Source organism: Nelumbo lutea, chromosome 1 (assembly GCF_056320005.1).
Source record: "Nelumbo lutea isolate HS-2025 chromosome 1, American lotus-T2T, whole genome shotgun sequence".
NCBI classification, from domain to species: Eukaryota; Viridiplantae; Streptophyta; class Magnoliopsida; order Proteales; family Nelumbonaceae; genus Nelumbo; species Nelumbo lutea.
The window spans coordinates 135,027,555-135,055,547 of NC_142684.1; the positions used below are offsets into that span (position 1 = coordinate 135,027,555).

At 40.3% G+C, this 27,993-nt stretch overlaps 1 long non-coding RNA gene across 1 annotated transcript; it reads right to left on the minus strand.

Annotated features, from left to right (window-relative positions):
• Positions 1-521: 521 nt before the first annotated feature.
• LOC148877732 (uncharacterized) lies at positions 522-27,984 on the minus strand. The gene is made up of 3 exons (XR_016098830.1): positions 27,670-27,984; positions 27,435-27,592; positions 522-990 (listed from the first exon to the last, which is right to left on the minus strand). It is a non-coding gene; the product is annotated as an uncharacterized LOC148877732 (long non-coding RNA).
• Between the last annotated feature and the right edge of the window lie 9 nt (positions 27,985-27,993).

Sequence of the window (27,993 nt, forward strand, 5' to 3'; positions counted from 1 at the left end):
ATAAGGTTATTGTCCACTGACCACTGTTTTGGAAATCTTGGATCATTTTTCATCTATCATGAACTGGCTCACAAATTGAAAGTCATTGTTCATGATTTCACGGTAGAAGGTAATGATGCCTGAAGGTCTTCATGGTGCTTCTGTGAATCAAATAATTCCACTGTAGTTTTGACTGAACATCTCACTGTCTCAGTAAACAAGTTAAAAACATAAGAGACCAGTGAAAATGTGGAATATCATATTCTGTGCTTTATTGCTTGCCAACCCAGAGAGAATTTGCTTGAGAAAAGGAACAAAAAGAGATGCTTTATTTACAAGTTGCCAAGATGACCCACAAAGAAAGGCATACAAAACCCAATAGACTTTCTTTGATCATAAACCAACCAGCAAACACCCGTATCCTGAAGCTGGCTTGATTACGCATCTTCTTTACCAAAAGCAATTGGAAAGGAATCAATTGGATGAGTGAAAAAGTAAATGGGATGTAAAAAAAAAAAAGAAAAAAAAGAAAAACCAAGAAATGATGGAATAACTCTAGCCACATTATATACATATTGTTTTCACAACATTTAGCACAACCAAAAAACAGCACAATGAAGTTCTTACTTCATCTCCCATGCTGCTCGTGCTTCTGCTTCCTAAAGTCCAATAAGAATAAGGGGAAATCGGAAAATAAGGAAGCCAAGAAAGATTGAGAAATGGAGCCTCTTCTGCAAGCTTTCTATCAGTCTATTAAACATGTCCTGTTTGCTTCTTTTTCTTCTTGTTGACATGAATCACTAATCCAATGTGTGTGCTTCATTCAAGTTGACATTAAAATGGCCTTTTGAGGCTTTTTCTGATACTTTGATGTTGGCTCTACTTTCAAATGCTACATATGTGCAACTGCTTTAATTACTTTTTTTGCTTTGTTCATCACAATCTTTTGGCATCATGCCCATTTCTTGCAATTGTTGTTCTACAGATACCAAGCCCGTCTGTGCAAGAAAACTGCAGAGACATCCAACAACAGTGCATAAGGAAGCCTCGATAATAAAATTCTCAAAATACAGCCATATGCTTTTATTGTTTTAATATGGTGGTCCTATTTTTGTTCTGTTAAACTAGAATGGTTTTGAGAGTGTGCATCGATTGACTTTTTTGTTTGGATGCATCATCTCTCAATTATAACAAGTATATAAACATCTTAAGTTTACATTAAGCACACAAATCTCTGAAACTTTATGCATCAAAGGACACTGGCAAGCAACAATGGATCAGTTTTTGTAGCTTACCTACTTCCTTGATTAAATTAAGTGATGAACTTATAAGCCTTTGCCATCATCAACATTATCAACAACAACATCAAACATTGGCAAAAACAGGGCCATCCCAGAATTAACATATTCCATAAAGGTGCATGAAATTTATGATATCAGTTGCTAAAATTAAAAAAAAAAAAAGAATACTTTTTATTGGCAATAGAATTGTTTGCAATTGGAAAATCAACATCTGAAATGATTTCCACTATTCCAAGTGGTAGAGAGACATTTGTTAACTGTAGATTCTAGAAGCATGAAGTTCATGGTTCAAGAGCACACATGTTAATAATTTCCACATTCTGGTTCATGTCAATGAAATCTAGCCATATCTGGTCACAGAAGTTTGAAGGATCGACTTTTTAGTGCAGTTCTAATCGTCACCATTATCATCATCATCATCATCATCCATGCCTTATCCCAACTATATGGGGTTGGCTACATGAACCCTATTTCGCCACTCTGTTCTATTTAAAGCCATATCCATTCTTAAATTATTAGTGCTTGAATTATTTTTTAATATTTCTACCCATGTCCTTTTTGGTGTACCCCTAGCTCTTCTAGCCCCATGTCCTTTTTAGTGCTGTTCTAATGAACTTTGGAAAACAACACTCTCCTCCAACATAAACTGAATAATTCCCCATAGCAACCCATAAAAAGTAGGCATAGTATTAAACCTTACTTTCTGGACTGGAAATTATCCAATTATCAGACATCGTCCTTTAAGTGTAAGAATTATCATATTAAGCCTTACTTGCTGATAATTATCCAATTATCATACTCCAAAAAGGAAGAGTCTGGGTCTAGGGTGAGGATGAGAGTCAAAGGCGAGGACGAGGGGTTTTTTTTATTGTAAGATTTGATGTCGGGGATTGTATTTTCCTTTAGTCTTAACATAGGCCCAATGCTTCAGTTGAAGGAGACATGTCCCTCTAAGAGATGTGGACCTTAAGTTAGTGAATTTCAATTGCCTGATTTTTTATCTGTGCTAACTTTCCTCAAAAGTATATCAGACATGAAACATTTCTCATAACTTAATTCCTTTCAATGTAAAAGGGATAGAAAATATTTCATCTATTATCAATACCTTCTACATTAAAAAACACAATTTTTCACAATTTTTTTCTTGGTAATCAGCCCCTTTACAGTGAAAAGAATGCAGCCTGTGTTTAAAAGAATTAACCATATGTGTTCCCCTTCAGACAACTCAGAAAAACCAATCCACTGTTAAAGTTAATTTATTTATTAAAAATATACTTATTATTCATCTTGATCTTTCTTTCTCTGTTATTTAACCAAAAGTAGTGCCTGTATTGTGACTGCCAAATAAATTCAAAGAGAATAAGATTGCTTATATTAAAGAGATGGCATTCACCCATATATTAGATCATATATTAGATCATATATTCTATATGTGGTTCAAACAATAACAAAAAAAAATCAAATATGTAGTTCAAACAAGAACAAAAAATCAAATACAAACTTGGGAGCCTAGACCTTTAGTGCAGAATTCATTAAGGATAGGGTTATCCTTGCTTAAATTTGAAAACACACATACACATATCAATGTTTAACAAACTGGATTGGACCCGAAAATTGGGCCACTGAAATGCCACTGGTTCAATTTGACTAGTGAATTGAGTCCTTACGAAAATTGAAAAGAACCTATGAACCACCAGTCTGACCCTCAAATTTGCATGAATATCGAACCTGATGGCAGTTTGACATGGAGCAATTTTCTTTTCATTTATTTAATTTATTTTAGATGACAATTAACTGGTTTTGGTGTAGTGTCAAGAGTTGATCATTCAGTTGGATTGAACCAATCTTTGTCCAGTTCACTGATTGGTCAAGCTTCTAAAACACTGAAGTCCCTGTATGTGTCTGATAAAAAAATTATTGTAGTAAATTGATTTCTGAGTATGCCATACATCATCTCTTGCTCAAAGACTTTAATGTGTCTTATTATCCTACTGCATTGGGATGTAAAGTACAATAGCTACTTTCTAAAGAATAGGCATATAGTTGAAGGAAACCAGTGCTAGGAAACATCTCTCACACTCTCAGTAAATTTAAGTGTGCTAAATTATATTAATGTATGAAAATATATGTAAGGTACTATGATAAAGGCCCTAAACTCAGCAAAAGCCCAAGTATAATGGTACCCTATTGCCTCAGTTAGGCCCTAGATCTCTCTCTCTCTCTCTCTCTCTCTCTCTCTCTCTCTCTCTCTCTCTCTCTCACAGAAAATGGAAGTGTGTTAAATTATATTAATGTAAGAAATATATGCAAGGTGCCATTATAAAGGCCCTAGACTCTGCGAAAACTTAAGTATGGAGATATCCTAATAGCTATTACCTCATGTAGGCCCACCATCTATGATACTCAGATAACTGTACATGGGTATTGTCTTGAGCACTTCAGTTTCTATTGTAAATTTAATATCTTAAACCTCGTCCAGCTGTGTCCTTGCTGTATTTAGGTTACATACCCCCTGCAGGGCCTCCTAGAAACCAATAAGACAAGGAGCTCAATCCATGTGTCAAAGATCTAGCTACTCTAATCTGTTGACATAATGTCTGAATGCCTCCAGATCTATCAATCTCTTATCTACTCAGTCTTTGGATCTCTTCATTAGGTATCCTTTGATATCTCATGGAGAGAGCTAGTCTAAGAGACTAAGACCTTGTGTATATTTTAAAGATGGGGTAGGTAGGGACTAGGGAGTGTTCTTTTTGGCTTTTATTATTGGTTTTGTTGATTGCAGTGATAATTTAGTTAGTGTTCTGGTTTTATTAGGCATCTTGGAAGATCTTAGCTGGAACTTGGCTTGGAGTTCCTTTAAGGGTTGGGGTTGGGTCATGGGTGGTGGTGATGTGTTCTGTTACCCTGTTATGGTAATTCCTTCTCACCTGTTCGTATAGTCTCATTTTTCTAATGAATTTTCTCCTTACTATATTTTTTTAAAGGAATCCATCTCTTGCAGAATTGATTGAACGAGCCACTCCTTAAGAGGTTAGGGATGGCCACAATCACTGTTCTTGAAAACAACCTGGATTCTAGGGGGTCCTAGTCTCCTAGAATTCACAGGGAACAACCAACAAAATTTAACTCGACGAAGCTCTGACTTAGAGTTCCAAATTTCCACTATCTTTGCCTTGTGATTGTGAGGATAAGACCTCTATCAGTCAAAGACTCAAAAATATAAGGAAGATCATCTTTCAAGATTATCCCCAGCACAAAGCTAAGGCAACCTGTTGTGGATGCATTCGTGGGAAGAATTACCGCCACCGGCAGCAGCAGTGAGGGGGGACCCACACAGCAGCTTATATTGCCACATCAGCTCTTCTTGCCAGCTCGCCAATAGTTTACTTATTCCAGTTCTGTTCTTACTTATCTAGTTCTGTTCTTACTTATTTATTAGAGATAGGAACTGAGTTCTGTTAGAAGTAGGAGTTCTGTTCTTACTTATCTATTAGAGATAAGAACTGAGTTCTGTTAGAAGTCTATTAGAAGTAGGAGTTTGATTTAAAGTTGGATTGTCCCAGCTTAGTCGAATGGAGTAAGGAGTCTCCTCTTGTAATCTCCTATTTAAGGAGCTGTGATTTGGGAATAAAGTATTCAGTTTCCAGTCAAGAGAAGAGTGAGGAGAGTTCGGGTGGTCTCTTGGACAAATCACCCATTCGTTCTCCACAATAGGGCCTGCACGCAAGGGAAGGCGCAAGGGGAAGCAAGAGGTTCTCCCCGTGGACCGACCCGTGACGAGATCCTACGACCGGGCCCATAACACAACCACTTAACTTGGTTCTTGCATTTTCATTTCAATTTTTTTTATCAATAACCATGAATTTCATTAAGATTAAAGAAGTATCCATACAAGCAGAGGGAGGTAAGCTATCTTAACTCCCTTGCAAACAACAAAACAAAATTACAGGATTAGAAATGAGCCCAAAACAAAGAATCCCCAATCACCCCTTGCTTTTCTAACCCATTCGCAAATGAATTAGCAGATCTCTTCACCCAACTGAATTTTATCTCAATATCTTTTGCCAGCCATTTAATATTTTTTTCCTTTCATTGCTGTAATTCCACATAGCAGTCTTGTCTTCCTTTATCTATCTTATCACCACCTCAGAGTCCCTTTCTATTATCAGTCTCCTAATGTTCTAACTCCCTGGCTCTTTGAACTCCCTCCAATGCTGCCATGATCTCAGCCCTTAGAGAGTCACCCTCTCCAATAGGGCTAGAGTAGATGGCTGAAACAATTCCCTCCTCATTCCTGAATACTCCCCCAATACCTGACAAACCTGGGTTCCCAAGGCTGCTGCCATCAAAATACAGTTTTACGAAGCCCAAGGGGGGAGGTGTCAAAGAGGGACTTTGTCCTTTTTAACTTGGGCAGAACTTGCTATCTCTTTCCAACTTCTCAACAGGTCATCCACAGTGAAATCTGTGAATAAATCCAGAGATTTCAGCCAATGTGCCACCCTAATGTGAATCAACTCTATTAGGTTCTCAATGTTTCTTTCCTGTTCTGAAAAAATTTTTGAGTTTCTTTCTTCCCATAAGGTCCAACACACCACGGCCCTCATACACCTCCACATGATCCTACCTCTTTTCATTGGCCATCTGGAAAAGGAAGGGGAAAACAAACTTTGTACATTAACTAGGGGGTTCCAGGTACACTCAAAAAGTGAGAAAGTCCACTCCCATACAGTTTTAGCATAGTGGCAAGATACCAAATAGTGGTAACTAGATTCCCCATCTGCCTTGCAAAGAATACACCTATGCAGGGCTAAACAAGTCTTGGATCTCTTTCTTTGAAGTAGATCACTTGTATTGATTCTTTCCAGGAAAGTTTCCCAACAAAAACTCCCAACCCGAGGAGGAATGGGCTTGCACCAGACCTCTTTAACAGGAAAAGACAAACCAGGAAGAGCAGGTTGCTGAGTTAAGGTTTTGAACAGAGATGCACAAAAGAAAGAACCCGAGGATGAGAGGGTCCAAAATCTGCTGTCCTTTGAAAGATCCAAGAAAATGTCTTCAAGAACGGACAAAAGGTTCAAAATGTTACCCAAATCTGTATCCCTACAGCCCTTCTCAATCCCAAATTCCACCCAAATCCTGAGGCAAAATCAGAAGGAACTAGGAAGGAAGAAATGGTCTCACTTTGCAGGTCAGAGAGAACATACAAAGAAGGGAACTGGTACATGAAGGGAATGTCCCCCACCCAAGTTTGTTCCCAAAATTTAATGAGGTTTCCTGAGTTCAAATCATACCTAACCCAAGGGGAGTAAACCGGTAGGTCATGGATGGCTTTCCACGGAGAAGCACTAGTAGTCCTTGCTAGAATTCCAGGATCCCATCCATTGTCCTCCCGACCATGAATGCTGACTACTAACTTAGCCCACAACTTATCCTTTTCTAAAGGGAACCTCCATAACCACTTCCTCAATAAAGCCATATTTCTTTTTCTTATATTTCCAATCCCAATACCTCCTTGTTTCTGGCTTCTAGTAACCACCTCCCACCCCACCCTATGGTCCCTCTTTTCCTCTCCTGGCTCCCACAAAAAGTTCCTCATAGAGATAATTCTTCTTCCAAGAAGCATGTCTTTTTCAAATCTTTACACCACCAGAATTCAGAAGCTTCCTTTCTTGGGGTTATCTCCTAGGGGAAGGCGTAAGTACTGTACAGGTCACTCCGAGATTGTACACCCTAGAGTATCTGTATACTCCCTAATCTCCCTTCCCTCCACGTTCACTCCCATTATGCAACTTTTCTCCAAGTTTATCTCAAGATTTGACATTTGCTCAAACAATTGTATCACCAATTTCAAGTTCCTAATCCAACTCATGTTCCCACCTTCACAGAAAAGTATTGTGTCATCTACAAATTGCAAGTGCGTAAGTGGTATCTCCTCCTTTTCTACCCTCCAGCCCCTTATTAAATTTCCGAGCTAGCTCTATGATTCAATCTTCCTAAAACATCTGCAATCAGTATGAACAAAAAGGGGGAGAGTGGGTCTCCTTGTCTTATTCCTCTCAAAACTAGGAAGAAATCCACCATTGTTCCATTTACCAACATTGAGTAGTGACAACTCCTAATGCATCCCAAAACCCATTTACACCATTTGTTCCCAATTCCAAAGTTAACCAACACTTCCATCAAGAAAGACCAATCAACCAAGTGATACACCTTTTCTAGGTCCAATTTGCATGCCACTCCTTTCATTTTGTTCTTCCCTTCACAAAGGATCCTTGATTTGGGGCCACAATAGTAGGGAGAACTTGCTTAATCTTGAGAGAACACTTTCACAATTATCTTGTACAGACTATTAACCAGGTTGATTGGTTTGAAGTCTTTTGAGTGTAATGCATCTCTCTTCTTTGGGACCAAAGCAATGAATTATGAAGGTTGAGTTCAACCCCAAATTAACTACTCCCCTCCTGTGAAATTCATCAATCACTTGCTTTAGGTCATCTTCCAAGATTTCCCAACAATCTTGATAGAAAGCCATTGTGAACCCATCTGGACCTGGAGCTTTTGTCCTATCCATAGAGAACATAGCTTCCTTTATTTCTTTCACCTCAAACTCCCTTTATTTCTAAGGCCCGTAGGAGGGATTATCAATAATGGGAAGAGAAAATTTCTCTTGCCCGGTGCTACATCATAGCTTTCTTGTATAATCCGATACAGCGACAGTTGGATCAGATTGAATTGTCCAAGGATATCTTGGATAAATTGAGGACAATGTATGAGGAGTAGAATCGTTCTACTCGTTAGAAGGTCTTAAAACAGTTCATGACCGCACAAATGTCCAAGAACCAGCAAGTTCATGACAATTGTCTTAAGATGATGGGATATATCAATGAACTTGAGGCTCTTGGATCTGGGCTTGATAATGTCACCAAAGTTGATACCATCCTAAATTCTTTGCCTCCTTCCTTCAATCAGTTCATCATGAATTACAACATGAACAAGATAAATGTTAGCATCCAGGAACTCAAGAATATGTTGCAGAGGGCCGAGGAACTGATAAATAAGGATGAGCCCATTGCATGTTTGTTGAAGGTGGCAAATCGGGCAAAAAGAAGAGGAAGGCAAAGAAGAAGCCTTAAAAGAAAATTAGCAAGACCAAAAGGTAGAGGAAGGACAAAGCATCAAATGCTTGTCACTTCTGCAAGCAGGTCGGCCATTGGAAGAGGAACTGTCCTCAGTACCTGGAGACCAAGAAACAAGGTAATTTCGAATCCTTTGTCATAGAAACCAATTTATTGGTAACTTCTGCTTCTTGGTGTATTGACTCCGGGGCTTCAACTCATGCGTGTAACTCACTACAGGGGTTCAAGACAAGCAAAAGACTGAGTGACAGAGAGGTGATTCTTTACTTGGGGACTTCTGCAAGTGTTGCGGCTACAACCATAGGGTTTGTAGAATTGTATTTCGGAGAATGATCAATTACATTAAAAGATTGTCTTTATATACCCAATTTGAGAAGAATTTTGATTTCTGTTTCAAAACTGTATGCGGATGGATATTCTGTTCTCTTTAGTAATATGATTACTATCAAAAGAAATAACAAATTCCTCGCATACAGAGAACTTGAGAATGGTTTCTATGTTCTCCATCCTTCTCTGGAAACAAACATAACTGAAACTACGTCGAATAATAACACCAAGAAAAGAACCTGTGATACAGTTAATCCCACGTGCCTGTAGCATTACGGACTTGGCCACATTAACATAGATCATATCACAAGGTTGGTAAATGACGGTTCTTTGGATTTTCTAACTGTAGAAAATCTTCCAAACTGTGAACCTTGCCTTCAGGGTAAGATGACGAAACGACCATTTAACGGTAAGCCTGAAAAATCGACAGGCACACTTGACCTTATACATACTGATGTATGTGGTCCCATGAATGTTAGGACACTACCAACATGTTTATTTCATAACATTTACCGATGATTAATCATGGTATGGTTGTGTACCTAATGAGACATAAGTCTGAATCTTTTGAAAAGTTCAAAGAATTCAGACAAGAGGTCGAGAAATAGTTAGGGAGAGAAATTAAGACCCTTTGAACCCTTAAATCAGATCGAGGTGGCGAGTATCTCTCTGATGAATTCAGGGACTACTTAAAGGACAATGGGATAGTATCACAACTAGCTCCTCCTGCTACACCACAACTAAACGGTGTGTCAGAGAGGAGGAACCAGACTTTATTGGATATGGTTCGATTACTTCTCGTACACTCAGAATTACCCACATCCTTTTGGGGTTACGCATTAGAGACTGCAATATACGTGTTGAACTGGGTTCCAACCAAATCAGTTTCGAAGACTCCCTATGAGCTTTGGACCAGTAAGATACCAAGTGTGAGACACTTGAAGATTTGAGATTGTCCGACACATGTTAAAAGAATGAGTGATGACAATTTGGAATCCAAGACCAGCCATTGCTTATTCATAGGCTACCCCAAAGGCTCTGTGGGTTACTTATTCTATGACCCAGGAGAACAGAAGGTGTTCTGTAGTCGAAGTGCCCATTTCTTGGAAGATGATTATATCCTGAACAATCATCGTTAAGATGTTGTTCTTGATGAAGAGCGCTCAGAGGTAGTGGGAGATGTCCCACAAGCTCCAATTAATGACCAATCTACGAGATCTACCTGGGTTTCCAGGCTTCTAGTTCATTTTGGCTATGACCAAGAAAGTTACTTGGTGGAAGCCACGACCAATGAGGAGGACCCCGTGACTTATACGGAAGCTATGTTGGACATAGATTCCTTGAAGTGGGTAGATGCCATGAGAGCTGAGATGGATTCAATGAAGACCAATGGAGTCTGGACTCTGATAGATCCGCCCCTTGGGATAAAAGCAATTGGTTGCAAATGGATCTATAAGAGGAAGAAGGGCCCCGATGGTTTCATAGTTGCGGGTCAGGAACACATGGTATATAAACTAAACAGATCCATATATGGACTTAAGCAAGCTTCTAGGAGTTGGAACATTCGGTTTGACTCTACCATTAAACAGTTTGACTTTGAGCAAAATCTGGATGAGCCCTGTGTTTATAGGAAATCCAGTGAAGATAAGGTTATGTTCCTAATTCTGTATGTAGATGACATTATACTCATTGGGAATGATGTCAAAATGTTGACTACGGTGAAAGTGTGGATTTCACAGCAATTCTCCATGAAAGATCTTGGAGAAGCCTCCTACATACTGGGTCTTCGACTCTATAGAGATAGATCGAAGAAATAATAGGATTATCTCAATCTGCTTACATTGACAAAATAATCAAGAGATACAGCATGGACAATTCCAAGAAAGGAAATGTTCCTTTCTAGCATGGAGTCAGTCTCTCCAAGGGTATGTCTCCCAAGACTCCCAAAGAGATTGAATGCATGAAAGATGTTCCCTATGCCTCAGCCGTAGAGAGCATGCCATGCTGTGCACTCATCCTGACATCTCTCAGGCAGTGAGTGTGGTGAGCAGATTCCAATCAAACCCAAGGCAGGAGCATTGGACTGTTGTGAAAAACATACTAAAATACCTTTGAAGGACAAAAGAGTTTTGTCTGGTGTTTAATGGCTGTTCACTACAAATCTAGGGGTATACTGATGCCGACTTCTAGTCAGATCCAGATGATAAAAAGTCTACTTCTAGTTATATCTTCACGATAGGATCGTTTGCCGTTTGTTGGAAAAACAGCAAATAGGGGTCTGCGACGGATTCCACAACCGAAGCCAAATACATTGCCACAAGTGAAGCTGCCAAAGAAGTTATATGGATGAAGAAGTTCATTCACGAATTGGGACTAGTTCAATCCAGCACATCACCCATTCCATTGTTGTGTGACAACACTGGAGTCATTGCTCAGGCTAAGGAGCCACGAGCCCACTCGAAGTCGAAGCACATCGAGAGAAAGTACCATGTACTACGGGAGATAGTTGGAAGAGGGGGCGTCCTAATTCAAAATGTAGCGTTAGCGGAAAATGTAGTAGACCCATTGACTAAGTCACTAACACAGAAAGTGTTTGAGAAACACGTGGAAAGCATGAGACTCCAACTTATACCAGATTGGACCTAAGTGCAAGTGGGAGCTGTTAGACAGTGTATGCCCTTAGCTCCAATTAGAATGATGTACATTATGACATTTAATGTAAATGAATAAAGTACATATTTGATTCATGTTATCATGGTGTGTTCATGTTTGATACCCTTAAACTGAATACATATGAAACTCGTGTTAGTTTAGAATCTTCACAATCGTTGGATAGATTTGGGGAGATTTATCCTGCCAAGGCCGACACTAATGTGCCACCAAGTTGGTTGGCTTTCTCAGCTGCCAGGGTGAGACCTGAGGTACATGTAGTGTGGGTTTTCTTAAAACCCTAAACCGGACCAGAATTCCAGTATTACCCTGGACCTTGGAGATAAATGGGTAAAACCGGAATGTTACGCCTAACCCCTATACTCGATTATGATACTGCACTAGGTGTCGGATTGGGTTGTCTTTGATATGCCAATCAATGAGATCCTTAGAGTGGGTCAAAACCTGGGTATGTTGGGACAGTCCGAGAATTCATCTGAGTGGGTGATCATAGTGACAGGATTAGCCCATTTGTCGTACAAAGGTAATGATTGGGGATGCACTCTCTCTGATGGAAACCAAAAATGCCAGCAGCCGATTTCAATCGTTGAAATTTGTATTTGCAAAATATATTTATATAAAGATATACATATCTATTACGGTTTCAAAATGTTTGCAAAAGGATTTAATTCCCGGGATCCATGTGAGTAGAGAGTGCAGCACTGTTCCTTGCAGCCAAGGGAGAGGTCCTCTCTTGTCGAGCAGTGTTTGATCATTATGGGCTGAGAGGTTAAGTGTAAGACCATTGAGGGTAATACATGAGGGGCTAATCTTGCGTCTGCCCACAGTCCTTGGGTTTTTATAAGGTAGCTTGACCCAATGACCATTTAGTATAAATGTTGGGCCCATTAAGAGCCCATGGTAATGGACTCAGGGGTTCAATGTTTCCTACAGTGAATTCGGCCAAGCCTTGTAACAGAGGCCAGGCTGAATCCATGTGGCTGATGTGTAGATCAATGCTTGGGTCCCACACCATACAAGGATAACCAACTGGGCGGTGGTTAGGAGGCTAAGTGAGCAGATGGACTTAATGGGCCTAAAGCCCAATTCGAACTGGCTTAATGAGTTTAATTAAAAGAGCGGTTATGGGATTTAGATCAACAAATAGGATAAGGGATTATCCCTATCCACTCAAAGAGTTCAGATCCAAATAAAGATTTGGATCAGGAAACTCCTAATTAGATTAGGAAGGCTAATCTTTATTTGTAGATAAGATAAGGGATTATCCTTATCTTTTAAAGAGAGTCTAGATCCAAATACAAGATTTGGATTAGGAAACTCCTAATGGGGTTAGGAGAACCTCTCTTTAAGGCTATAAATAGAAGAGCAGGGCGAACCTCCAGATCATCTAACAGACTGCTGAATTCCAGAGAGAGACAACACAGTTTGACTGCAATGTCTCCTCTCCTGCTCTTGCCGCCATACTAGTTCGATCTCCACCTGTGGGAGCGGTCAAGAAGGGTTCTTGATATTACCTTTTGGTAGAAAAGGTAATTTGAAGTCGTGCTCACTAACCTTCCATCACATTCTTACTGAAGAATTCGATTCTTGCTAAAAAATCATCCTGTTGATTCTGCTTCATCCCCCACTGTGTCATCTTCGGTGGAAGCAGTATTTGGATTTTCCCTTAGGCGTGAACACCTTCATTGGATGTTATTATTACTTCGTATCAGGTATATTCCTCCACTCCTTTCCTTTTGTTCTTTTTGTAGTTCTCCATACACTCATTTACAACTAGGATTTGACTAGAAATCTGTCTTCCCTTTCACAAAGGCTCCTTGATTTGGGGCCACAATAGTAGGGAGAACTTGCTTAATCTTGAGAGAGCACTTTCACAATTATCTTGTATAGACTATTAACAAGGTTGATTGGTCTGAAATCTTTTGAGTGTAATGCATCTCTCTTCTTTGGAACCAAAGCAATGAATTATGAAGGTTGAGTTCAACCCCAAATTAACTACTCCCCTCTTGTGAAATTCATCAAACACTTGCTTTAGGTCATCTTCCAAGATTTTCCAACAATCTTGATAGAAAGCCATTGTGAACCCATCTAGACCCGGAGCTTTTGTCCTATCCATAGAGAACATAGCATCATTTATTTCTTTCACCTCAAACTCCCTTTCTAACCACTCTTTATTCTTTGCCCCTATGTTTGTCCACTCCAAGCCCTTTAACCGCACTCTCTCATTTAAAGGCCTTCTAAGGGTCTGAAATGGTCTACAACACTGAGTGGTAAAAGTTCTAGGATTGCAGATAAATTCATTTAAGTTAATGATTTGACTCCTTACCATGGATTGTGGATATGAAGCTTACTCATTGCCCATAAAAGAACAAAGTGAAAACCTAAACCACTTTGATCAATCAAAATCCCATGTTAATTTAAACGAAAATACCGATTGATTGGTTATGAGTTTGTTAGGTACCATGCCTTTCTGGTACCATAGCAGGACTCTTTTTATAGAATAAATATTTCTTATGTTATGGTAAGAATGAATGAGCACGTTAGTTTCATTTATAATGACCAAAAGGTGGAAAATGATAATCAATAAGAATTGGAAACCATTATCCCAATCTTCTTGGCATCTGGCTTAAATTGGAAAATGGACATGAATGATTAAGAAAAGAATATGCATTGCAAGATTTCTATCAACAAGACAAATTCTCTGTTCATAAAATCATCAACATCTAAGCCTTGTCCCAACTAGGGGTGTTCACGATTCGGTTTGGTGCGGTTTAGAGTAGATCTCAGACCAAACCAAACCGTTTTATTACGGTTTAGTGATGTTTCTAATATGGTTTGGGCCATTCTGTTGGGCTTAACCCAATTAGAAAGCCCAAACAACATATATACTTGCATAAATAATAAATGTTATCTTTTAGTCACCATAAAATCATTGAATCATTGCTATTGAATTTGGTTAGAATGAGAGTGTTTTGAGAAATTATTTTATTATATATATTATATTTTATATATATATACATATATATAAATATATATGTTAATATATGTATATATTTCAGTTTACGATTTGGTTTGGTTTCTAAAATTCAGGAAATCGAACCAAACTGTTTTAAGTCTAGACCAAACCGAACTGCAAATTCCGGTTTGGTTTGGCAGTTTGAACCATATAATGAACACCTCTAGTCCCAACTATTTGGGGTCAGCTACATGAATCCTGTTTCACCATTCTATTGATCTGTTCTGTTCAGCATCACCCATCATTAAATTATGGGCGCTTAAATCATTTCTTATTACTTCCACCCAAGCCCGTTGGTCTCTCCATTTAGAAAAATGCTCATTTTACATGCAACCAAAACACCATATAATAGCACTTTGTGGAAATCATCCATTTTCCTTCATTTTAATGTGCAACCAATTGGAGGCAGATTAGAAGAAAATTCACAATAAGTCAAGCTCACTTGAGACAAGACTTCATCCATAAGACAAGTGTTGCATCTGAAAAACTGTTGAATGTGATGTTAAGTACACAGAAGAGCAAATATCACCAAATTATAACAGAATGCAGTCATGAAAATATAAAATAATCACAAACAGATACATCAACTTCTAATACCACATAAAATAATCTACAAACCTTCCTAAGAAAATACTAGTCTACATCTCAATGTATTACACTCACGAAATTCCTTCCCTGAGAGTCTCATAAATCATCTATCTGAATAAAATTTTGAGTGATGACAAACAAGTTTAAGTTCATACCCTATTGATTTATTTGTTATATGAAGAAATAGGCCTTAAGAGATGTAATATTATGTAAATTAAAATATAGATCTTACTTATTGCACTTAAAAACACATGATGAAAATTCTCAGGCAACACCTCCATAGTTATTCAATACATACAGGGTAACATTGATGGATCCCAGGTGCATAACCCACCATCAGGTCACCGGGCCCATACAAGTCAGGAAAGCCAGACCCACACAGGTTGTGAAGCCCATGCAGCAGCAGCAGCAGCAGAAGCACATGCAAGGCGTTACAAACCTCTCCTGTGATTTGTTTATGACCGCAGGCCACGTCATAACCTTCCACATGCAGAGCTCGTAGCCATGATGAAATGATAAGTGCGAAAGCCTAAAAAAGGCCTTCGGGTAGAACAGAATTGGCAGAAAAAGCATAACAACCTTATTTCCTTCTCTCTTCCTCTTCTTTCTCTCTCTCTTAATTCTATTTCTGGAGGAAGGAGCTCCCTTGAAGAAGCTCCGTCAACTTAGTGTTCACCAATTGGTATCAGAGCCCCTGATCCACCATGCCCACCACTTGCAATCAATCACAAGAAGAAAGGATCAATCGGATGCAGGAAGAACTGAGGGGTATTAAAGATGCCCTCTCTGCTGTAGTGTCTCAGATCGAAGGGATGTCAACTCAGCTGAGCAAGGAGGCAGATCAGGAGGGATCGAGCAGTGGCAGCCTTCAACCGAACGGCACCTTTGACCTTCGCAGCCCCAAACTGGCATTCCCCACATACTCGGGTGCCGATCCTTCCCCCTGGATATACCGCGCAGAGCAGCATTTTGATTTCCATGAGATTCCAGCCGGCCAGAGAGTACAGATTGCCTCCATCCATCTTGATGGAGAGGCTAGTCTCTGGTACCAATGGTACCGCCGTTTACACCCACAACTCTCCTGGCTAGACTTTGTTGAGGCCCTGCAAATATGATTTGGTCCTTCCAGCTTTGAAAATTTTGACAAAGCTTTGTCTAGAGTGAAACAGACCGGCTCCGTTCGAGAATATCAAGTTGAATTCGAGTGGTTAGCCATGAGAGTGCATGGATGGCCGGAACATGCACTCACCGGCTGTTTTATTAGTGGCTTGTGGGAAGACATTAGGTTGGAAGCGAAAGCCCTGCAACCCCCTACTGTTTTGACTGCTGTGAGCCTAGCCCGACTGCATGAAGACAAGTTGAACCGGGTAAGGAGGAACCCATAGCCAAGAATTTTCGGACCAGCTCCCAAGCCCTTGACATCCAAAACTGAGTTAACCCCGATGTTCCTTCTTCAAATTGTTGACAATCTGGATGAGAGTGAAGATGTGAACACCGGACCCATGGTCTCCGACCAGGCGGAAGACTCCATTGAAGAAAACCCAGAGATTTCACTCCACGCCCTGATTGGTCTCCATTCCATTGAGACCATGAGAGTGTATGGTGTACTTAAGGGTAGGGGAGTGTGCATCCTAATTGACAGTGGGAGTTCCCTTAACTTCATCACTCTGGACCTAGCTCAACAAATGGGCCTACAGGTTCAGGCAGTGACTCCCTTTGCTGTTAAGGCAGCTAATGGACAACAAATTCCTTGTGAGGGGTTGTGCAGGGCTGTGGGCCTTAGAATTCAAGGCCATGTGTTCAGTGTGAACTTCTACCCTTTGGATTTTAGTGGGGCTGTCTTAGTCCTGGGGATCCAATGGCTTAAACTACTTGAGCCAACAGTATGTGATTGGATCCTCTTGACTATGCATTTCTGGATGAATGGGAAGAAATGCCAATTGAAGGGAATTGGGCCAACCGAACCAGCAGCAGATTCGGCCCAACATGTTATCAATTACAGCTTTCAATTACAGCTTTCACTCCAGTGCAGCGACCCTGGTTTATTTGGGATCATTGGGAGTGGAACCCACTATCTGTTGTGACAACGGAACCCATACTATTACGGAGGACCCCACTTTACAACAGCTCTTAGCAACGTATCAAGATGTATTTGGAGAACCAAACAGCCTACCTCCCGTACATACTCATGATCACCACATCCCTATTCAACTAGTTTATACAACCGAGCCACAGTCCCTATTCTTCTCCAGTCCTGCTCGCATCAAGAAGGACGGAACATGGCGTTTTTGTGTTGATTATATCGGGCCCTTAACAACATCACTGTGAAGGATAGATTCCCAATTCCATTAATAGATGAGTTATTTGATGAATTGAAGCATGCCGTTATTTTTCCAAATTAGACTTACGATTCGACTACAATCAGATCTGGGTCCACCCAGAAGATATCCACAAAACGGCTTTCGGGACCTATGATGGCCACTATGAATTTTTTGTCATGCCTTTTGGGTTTACTAATGCGCCCTCCACTTTTCAAAGCCTCAAGAATGATATCTTCCGGCCCCACTTCAAATGCTTTATCTTGGTTTTCTTCGATGATATCTTGATCTATAGTAGTGATTGTGCTTCTCATTTAGAACATTTGGAGCTAACCCTTGGGATTCTCCGGTGAAATCAGTTATTTGCCAAGCCCTCCAAGTGCACATTTGGCCGGACACAGATTCAATATTTGGGACACAATTTCGCGGGGGACTGCAATGACCGATCTCGAGAAAATTGTAGCAATGACTCAGTGGGCTCGGCCCAAGACCATTAAGAGTTTGCGGGGTTTCTTGGGCCTCACCGGTTACTACAGAAGGTTCATAAAAGGCTATGCATCCCTAGCCACCCCTCTTACAACTCTGTTGAAGAAAGAAGCCTTTACTTGGTCAGAACAAGCAGAAGTAGCATTTGAATCCCTAAAAAAGGCGATTATGACACCACCTACCTTGGCATTACCTGACTTTACCAAGCCGTTTGTGGTGGAGTCTGATGCATCGGGCAGAGTGATCAGTGCAGTTCTGATGCAAGAAGGACATCCTATTGCTTATTTCAGTAAGTTCCTGTCAGCCCAGGCCCAATTTAAAGTCTACTTATGACAAGGAGCTGATGGCCTTGGTGCTCTCCGTGCACAAATGGAGAGCTTGCTTGTTGGGGCGAAAATTCACAGTGAGGACTGATCAGAGGAGTCTCAAACATCTGATGGAACAAAGGATTCTTAACCTTGAACAACAGAAGTGGGCCAGCAAGTTAATGGGCTTTGATTTCACCATTGAATACAAACCTAGCCCCTCCAACAGAGTTGCTAATGCTTTATCTAGAAGAGAAGAAATGAACTCTTTGACAGTTTACAGACCTCTCCATCCCTTGCTTGATCGCATCAAGGAAGAAGCTCAACAAAATGATGAATTAAAACTAACTCGGGAGCAGTTGGTATCAGGGGCAAACCCAGTAGCAGGGTACTCCCTGGTGGCTTAGACTTATTCTACAAAGGGCAACTAGTTATAGCGCCGAAATCTGTTTTCCACAGAGACCTATTGAAGTTATTCCATGAGTCAGTAGAGGGAGGTCATTTGGGGATGATCATAACTTATAGGCGCATAGCAGCCCACTTCTATTGGCAGGGAATGAAGAAGGCAGTACAGGATTTTGTTGCAGGTTGCTCTATGTGCCAAACTCGGAAATATCAGGCCCAAACCCCAGCTGGGCTGCTACAGCCCCTACCCATTCCAGATCAGGTGTGGGATGAGGTAACTATGGATTTTATTGCGGGACTACCTAAGTCTGGAGGGAAGTCTGTTATACTGGTTGTTGTGGATAGATTGAGCAAGTACGCGCACTTTATTGCGCTCTCCCACCCCTACACAACATCTCAAGTAGCTCAGGCCTACACTCGTGAAGTGGCAAAACCCCACAGTACACCAACAACTATCATCACGGATTGGGACCCCACTTTTGTAAGCCGATTCTGGGAAGAATACTTCCAGGCACAGGGTACTCGCACTTATCATTCCACCAGCTACCACCCACAGACTAACGGGCAATCGGAAGTAGTTAACCACTGCCTAGAGACTTATCTCAAATGTTTCACAGGAGAAAAGCCTACTCAGTGGCTGAAATGGCTCCCATGGGCTGAACTTTTGTATAATACCACTTATCATGTTACTACTGGGACCACCCCATTCAAGATTTTGTATGGAAGAGTCCCACCCTCGGTGTTACCCTATGAGAAAGGCACTTCAGCAGTTGCAGAGGTTGAACAGCAGCTTGAAGCCAGAGATGAAGCACTTCAATCACTCAAGAATCACTTACTCAAGGCTCAGAATTACATGAAGATGCAGTATGATGAGAAACATCGCGAGGTGGAATACCAAGTGGGGGACCTAGTCTACTTGAAACTACAACCTTATAGACAGTCATCATTGGCAAAAAGAGTGTGGCAGAAGTTTTCACCCTGCTTCTTTGGTCCCTTTCGCATTTCAGGGAGAGTGGGAGCAGTGGCTTACAAATTAGACTTGCCAAGTACTGCCCCCACCTAGTATTTCATGTCTCACTCCTCAAACCATGTCGAGCAGATGCAGCTTTGGTGAAGTCACTATTGCCTGAGTTTACTGTAGAAGAACTACTGAAGGGTAGTTTTGTAATTCTACTATACTTTATTTTTCTTTCTTGTACTGTAATAGGCGTGTACTTTAGTGTACAGTTCTTTTATTCTCTTTGTAAGGACAATCTTGTCCATTTACATAAGATTAATATAAATATCTCTTTTCTGGGTTGGTTCGATCAGATTGATCAACCCTAGAAGATCTGAACCTCTGTCTCTTTCCTTGCTCTTTCACTTTCTCATGAACTGACACGGTATCAAAGCATACTGCTCTATGATCCTTTTCTCCTTCTTTCTGATTAGTTTGACAACTTTAATCATTGCCGATTGACTCTGGATTGTTTCGATCTCTCCAGAGACCTGTTCTCTATGCTTTGCGCATCCAAGGAGAGAGATTTCATTAGATCTCTCTCATACGACATCAGTTTGCAATAAGAATTGAAAGGAAGTGTCATCTAGGCCCTCTCATCATATTCTGAAACTTTCATCGAGATCTGAGAAGTTTTGAGAGAGATTTGTACATCTCTTCTAGGCAGCTGCACCCAGACTTTCCTTTTCTGGACTGTGTTTCAACTTTTCTCCATTTGCTGGAACTTGGACAATTTCTGATGACTGTAAGAGGTTTCTATTATCAGTTTCTTTGACTCTCACAGCTTGATTACTACTTTATTGCTTGATTCGATCAGTCTTTACATGTTTCCTTTTCATTATGGCTTTGGAAAAGAATGAATTTATTTCTGTTACGTTCGATGGGAGCAACTATGCTCTCTAGAAATTCCATTGTTAGTATTTTGTTGAAGGGAAAGGTATGTGGGGTTACATCGACGGTTCCACTTCCATGCCCGATGCCAGTGATGTCAAAAGGCTGAAACAGTGGAGAACCAAGAATGCTCAGGTTACCTCATGGATACTTGGGTCTATCTCAATGGATGTCAGTATTCCGATGAAAGGTCTCAAATCTGCCCATGACATGCTCGAATACCTAGAAAAGGTATATCGGCAATTGAATATATCTAGGCAATATCAGATTGAAATTCACATCTTCTCCCATGTTCAAGGGGAGAAGCAGATTCAGGATTACTATGCAGGATTTGTAAATCTCTGGATTGAATACGAAATAGCTCACTTTGGGGATGTGTCTACAGATTGTTGTGTGAAGACTATGAAGAAGCATCTCACTAAGAGAAAGACTATGCACTTTTTGATGCACCTCAGGCCTGATTATGAAACTTTACGATCCAGCATTCTCAATAGAGAACCGGTGCCTAAAGTTGATGCAATCCTTGGAGAGTTGTTACGGGAGGAAACTCGTCTTCTTACCTTATCTGCGCTAGATCAGAAGAAGGAACATGGGATTGATATTGTGTCTTTAGCCACCAAACAGAAGGCTAAGAAAGACTTTTCGAAGTTGCAGTGTTATGAATGCAAAGAATTTGGTCATGTGGCATCCCACTGCAAGAAGAAAAACTTTTGTACCAACTACAAACAGCAAAGACACATTATAGTGGAATGCCTGACTAGGCCTCCCAAGAAAGGACAACATAAGGCTTATCAGGCCTCAACCAAATCTGTCTCTATTGATACTACCACCTCATCATCAGCTCACAAACCAGATGCCCAGGGAAATCTGACTGAAGAAAAAACTCGTGAGCTCATGTCTTCAACTATTTCTTCTGTTTTTTCTGCTTTTGGACTGGCTGGTAAGTCTGCTTTTTTGTGTTCATCTCCTTGTCACATGTGGATTATTGATTAGGGGCCTCAAACACATGACTGGGGCCTCCTTCGGTCAGTCTACTAAACCTAGAACCTTTTTTTTTGATAAATAACAGAGACTTTTATTAAAAGATAATAATAGTAAACCTATAACCTTTTTTATTTTTTTGATAAATAACATCAATTCCATTAAAATAATGAATAGATACAAGAAGACCCCCTTAGAGGCGTGAGGAGCAGCCTCTCCAAACAGCAAATACACAAACTACAACAGAGAAAACATGAATGTTGAAATTAAAACAATAGTTACAATTGTGCTCCGAACAATGTTTCCCTATTTATCCCTTGTTTTGCCAAGACATCAGCAAAAGCATTAGCTGATGTCTTAGAGTCTCCTTCAATCAGAAGCTGCTCCACGCCCACTTCTTTTGCAAGAAGTATTCCTTGTATTGCAGCTAGCAGTTCTACTCGGATAGAGTTCCCAACTCCTAAAGGGCCATAGTAGATTAAGACAACCTCTCCAGCCTCATTCCTCAGTACACCTCCCATCCCAAAGGAACTCGGGTTACCCTGGCTACTCCCATCAAAAGTCAGCTTCAAAGAACCAAGAGTAGGGGGGACCCAGCTAGTCACTGCCCTTCGCTTGTAGGAGGAACAGCTTGCTACCAACTTCCAATCCTTCCAACAATCAGCAAAAGTAAAATGGTTAAATAATTATAGAGTCTTTAACCAATGTAAAGACCTGGACAAAATGCTAATGGTGATGGTAATAATTCTAGAGTCTACCAACTTCTAAACCTAGAACCTTTGACAACCATATTATTACTGCTAATGGTGATTATCTACCTGTATATGGTTGTAATGATTTATTTTTATCCACTACTAAGACCAAACCCTTACATCTTCCCATTAATATTTTGATGTCAGATTTAGGGGGAGAGTACTATGATGGTGAGTTTCAAACCTATTTTAAACAACATGGCATTCAGTCCCAGAGATCTTGTCCTGGTACTCCTCAACAGAATGGAGTATTGGAGCGCAAGAACTATCACATTGCTAGTATGGTGGGATCCTTGATACAAGACTCTCATGCTCCCCATACCTTCTGGGTGGAGGCGACCCGCACGGCCGCACTATTGTTCATCTCATCAATAGTCTTCCTACACCTATTCTTGAAAATTCTTTTCCCCATCAGTCCTTATTTCATCGTTGACCAAACCTATCCATACTTCGTGTCTTCGGATGTGTTTGCTTTGTTTATCTCCCTCCCCATGAATGCACTAAGCTAGCAGCTCAATTAGCCACGTGTGGTTTCATGGGATATAGTACGAAACACAAGGGGTTTCTCTGTTATGATCCCAAAGTCTGTCGGTTGCGCATTTCTTGTAATGTCATCTTTTTGGAGAATCTTTCATTCTTTGAATATATTTGTAAATTACCTGCACATCCATTTCTGTTCTTCATGACTTTGGATCTACAAGTGATTTTCCTTCTCTTCAGCCTCTTTAGACGTATTTCAGAAAGCATCCAGTTCGCCCATTGCCTATGCCTCCACCTCAAAAAACAGTGACTAGTCATTCCTCTCCACCTACCACTACTGTAAGTGTAGATTCCCCTCCTGAGAATTTACCTTCATCTATTCCTTTGCATCGGTCATCTTGTATTTCTCGTCCACCTGATCGTTATGGCTTCTTTTCGAGTTATAGCTCATTCTCAGTTGTTTTGTCATCCACAGATATTCCCAAGTCTTACAACCAGACCGTAGCAGTTAAGCATTGGAAAGAAGCTATAGATCCAAAGGTTCAAGCAGAGAATGATACATGGGATCTTGCCTCTCCTCCCCCAGATGCCTCCATAATTGGTAGTCGATGGGTTTACACCGTAAAACTCAATCTAATAGTACTCTGGACAGATATAAGGCCCATCTAGTTGCTTAAGGCTACAAGCAAGAGTATGGAATTGACTATGATGAAACTTTTACACCTATGGCCAAAATGACAACAGTTCGTTTGCTACAAGCCATTACTGCTTTCAAACAATGGACAGTTCACCAAATGGATGTCCAGAATGCCTTCCTCCATAGAGAGCTACAGGTGATAGTTTACATGAAACCACCTCCCGGCTACTGTGACAATCCTCAATTGGTGTGTAAACTGAAGAAATCTCTATATGCCTTAAACAAGCTCTACGAGCTTGGTTTGATCGCTTCCGTACAATAGTGTTGGAGGCTGGTTTTCAACAGAGTGCTTCAGACTACTCTCTTCACTCTCAAACGGGCTCAGGGATTGACTCTTCTTTTGGTCTATGTTGATGACATCCTTATTACTGGAGATGATGTGGATGGTATTAACAAACTCAAACTTCTGCTTAGTAACTCCTTCAAAATGAAAGATCTTGGGCTAATAACATACTTTCTTGGACTCGAAAATCAAAGATGTCATTAGGATTACTTTGTCAACCAACAAAAATATGCTTCTGATTTGGTGTCTCTTGCTCGCTTGACTGACTCTAAACATGTTGATACACCTCTAGAGCTTAATTGTAAATTGAGTAAAGATGAGGGTGATCTTCCTGATGCTACCCTGTATCGACAACTTGTAGAGTTGTAGGTAGTCTTATCTACCTAACCATGACTAGACCTGGCATTTCCTATGTGGTTCAGATTGTGAGTCAATTTGTTTCTTCTCCACAAGCCTCACTATTCTGCAGTTCTCCGAATCATTCGTTATGTACAGGGTACACTATCACATGACTTATTTTTCTCATCCTCTTCATCCACACAACTTCGAGCTTAGGCAAATGCTAATTGGGTAGGTTGTCCTAACACTCGTCGCTCTACTACTGGCTGGTGTATATTCCTTGGTGATTCTTTGATTTCTTGGAAATGCAAGAAACAACAAATGGTTTCCAAGTCATCTACTGAAGCCGAGTACAGAGCCATGTCTTTAGTATGCAGTGAAATAATCTGGCTTAAGGCACTTCTTCATGACATGAATATTGATCACTCATCTACTATTCCTCTGATCGCTGACAACATGAGTGCAATCAAGATTGCAACCAATCCTGTATTTCATGAGTGCACTAAACATATTGAGGTGGATTGTCACTTCATTCGTGACCTTCTCCATGCGAGTCATATCTCTCTCCCACATGTTTCATCGGGTCTATAGCTTACGGATCTCTTCACCAAAACTCGATATAATTTCCTTGTTGACAAACTGATGCTTATACCCCAGCATCAGTTTGAGGGGGCGTGTAGAAGAACTACTGAAGGGTAGTTTTGTAATTCTATTGTACTTTATTTTTCTTTCTTGTACTATAAATCTATAATAGGTGTATATTTTAGCATACAGTTCTTTTATTGTCTTTGTAAGGACAACCTTGTCCATTTACATAAGATTAATATAAATATCTCTTTTCTTGGTTGGTTTGATCAGATTGATCAACCCTAACAGATCTGAACCTCTGTCTCTTTCCTTGCTCTTTCACTTTCTCACGAACTGACATTTATTAGTAAGGGGTAGATGATTGTTGAGCCCAATGTCATCACTGACATCTGATGGATAAAGATGGGTCACAAAGTGGTGAAGCAGGCCCTTGTTCAGTGGACAAACCTGCCCCCAGAAGATGCCACTTGGGAAGACCTCAATCAGTTGCAAGAACAATTTCACCATCTTGACCTTGAGGCCAAGGTCGTTCTTAAGGGTGGGGGAGATGATGGATCCCAGGTGGATAACCCACCATTAGGTACCGGGCCCATACAAGTCAGGAAAGCCAAGCCCACACAAGTCGTGAAGCCCATGCAGCAGTAGTAGAAGCACACGCAATGCGTTACAAACCTCCCCTGCGATTTGTTTATAACCGTAGGCCACATCATAACCTTCCACATGCAGAGCTCGTAGACATGATAAACTGATAAGTGCGAAAGCCTATAAAAGGCCTTCGGGTAGAACAGAATTGGCAGAAAAAGCATAACTACCTTATTTCCTTCTCTCTTCCTCTTCTTTCTCTCTCTCTCTTAATTCTGTTTCTGGAGGAAGGAGCTCCCTCGAAGAAGCTTCGTTGACTTAGTGTTCACCAAACATCCTACCATCAAATGATGTGAACACAGAGAAAAAGAACACCCACCTCAGCCACCAAAAAAGCAAAAGGTGAAAAAAGAGCATTAAATTGATCAAGTTTGGAGAAAGATCAAGCCATATAGGTGATTATTGATTTCAATGTCAGAGAGTTGGAGTAACTCATCACTAGCATTTCAATGGATGTCACGGTAGAGGGAACATAAATTGTTGGCAGACCCTTAGTTTTTTTTTTTTTTTTTTGATAAATGAGTAAAACTTTATTAATCCAGCAAATAAGAGTTACTGGCAATCTAGGGAAAGGCATTATCTATCAAAAAAAATCTAGGGAAAGGCACGAGATGTGACTTTTCCTTTAAGATTGGTCATAGAATCATAAGTTCAAATAAAATTACAAAGTAGCCCAAAATAAAGAAGCCCAAGAAACCCCCTGTTTTACAGGTGAGTCAGCCATTGAGTTTGCTGATCTGCCTACCACTGAATTCTAATTATATTGTAGATAGGATGAATTGTATTGTACAGCAACCCCCCTCCCCTGGTCAAGCTCAATTTTTGATAGCTGCTTTTTTTGAGCTTCAACACCTTCAAGAATTGAGGAGCTACGGAGTCAGTTCAGGTGACAAGACTTCTAGTCTCCTCAGGTCCTACTGGCTTGGGAAACTGCACCAGCGTAGGGGCCATGGCGCTTTTGCATGGGCTCAGGTTGAGGTTTACATTGGGGCATGATATAACTGTGGTAGAGGAGAAATGAAGAATGTCATTGGATGCATGAAAGAGGGAGCTAACAGCTTGTCATCCTTGCTACACCACAGCAGAAATAATAGAGCTTTGGCACCAAGGGTGAAAATAAGTGTCAAAGTCAAACAGCTCTTCAGTGTAGGGGTGTCAATGGACTGGTTTTGTATTGGACCTCGTCCAGACCAAAATCAATTTGGACGGATTGGACGGACCAACAAGACATATTGAATTGGACCAGTCTAGACTTAATGGTCTAAAGTATTTATTGGATTGGATTGGATCCGGTCCATCCGTAATGAGTTTATATTGGATTGGGTTGGATTGAGCCAATATCTGATCCATTGATAGAATATAAGAATATAGGTGTCAATGGACCAAGTTTGGATTAAAATTAATCTAAATTAAAAACAAAATTGTACAGATTGGACGGTCCAGACATTGAATTGGACCAGTCCAAAATGGTCCAAAATACATTGGATTGGATTGGACCTGGTCCATTTGTAATGGACTCACATTAGACTGGATCGGATTGGACCAAATCCAATCCAATTGACACCCCTACTTTCAGTGGATAGCCTGGCTCTTTTTTTTCTTCTCTTTTGTTTTCTTGATGGAGCTCGGACTTGAAGTAGGGGTAAGAAGGATTTAGTTTCTTCAGAACCTCCACCCTCGAAAGTGATATACAGATGTTATTTGTATATTTGCATATGTATATGTATTTATAGTAAATAAAAGAAAATTTTAATTATGTATCCAATAGCATCTTCAAATTTTTCCTTTTACCCTTTTGGTATGTGTATCTCTTCTAGATCCCTAGACAATTGTAACTGCCCTTTCTCTCTTCTACTTTATTGCAATATGGCTTTCCTGGCTATTGATAAAAAAAAAAAAAAAAAAAAAAAAAAAAAAAAGGTCAACTGTTGAGGTGAGGTCTGAACAATATGGAAACAGGATACAAACATTTGATGAATCAAAGTAAGGAATGCAAGACTGTGCAGGTAAAGGACCTAGAAATGTTGAAATAAGTGAAACCAGTTAGTAGTTGAATAAGCTGCAAATCGTTTCTTATATATAGCATTAAACTCTGGCCCTTAACTACAAGAATATCCGGGCTGAATTTTCTGTTCCAGGACCAAGGAAATGTACATCCAAAGTGTAGATTATTATCTTGAGATAAGCAAAATTTGCATTTTTCATGAAAGAAAGCATAAAAGGTGTGTAGAGGGAGAGAACAATTACCCATTAAGGAGAAAAAAGAGGAGCCCAGTTATAAGAACGAGGAAAAGAACATGAATCATCATGGTGGAATCGCTAGAAGAAAACGCTAGGCCCAGCATGGCAGCAAGACAAACACCAAGCATCAAAAATGTAATTTTGAGCACAAACCATGTTTGTCCCTGATAACCAAACAAAAGAGGATTTAAAACTGTTTGATCTCTGCAACAAGATTGAATCAAAGCAAAAGAAAACGCACATTAACGCCTGAAGCCAAAGCCCCCAGCAAAACTGCTTTTGCAGATGATATATCTTCTCTAATGGATTTATCCATTCCGAACCACCCGCTCGAACCTTGTGCGATTTGAGAAACTGTATTATTGAAAGAGGAGGCAGGGAGAAAGAAGGGATTCAGATTCAGAGTTTCAGATTCATCACTGGGAGTGGGGATCTCGATTCAGCCCCTGGCAGGGGCACGCCCACACTCCACAGCATCATTACGAAGTTGTATTGGTCCCACCAAACTAGACGACTAAACTTGATCCTGACCGTTAAGTATGAGAGAATTTAATTCATGTACAAG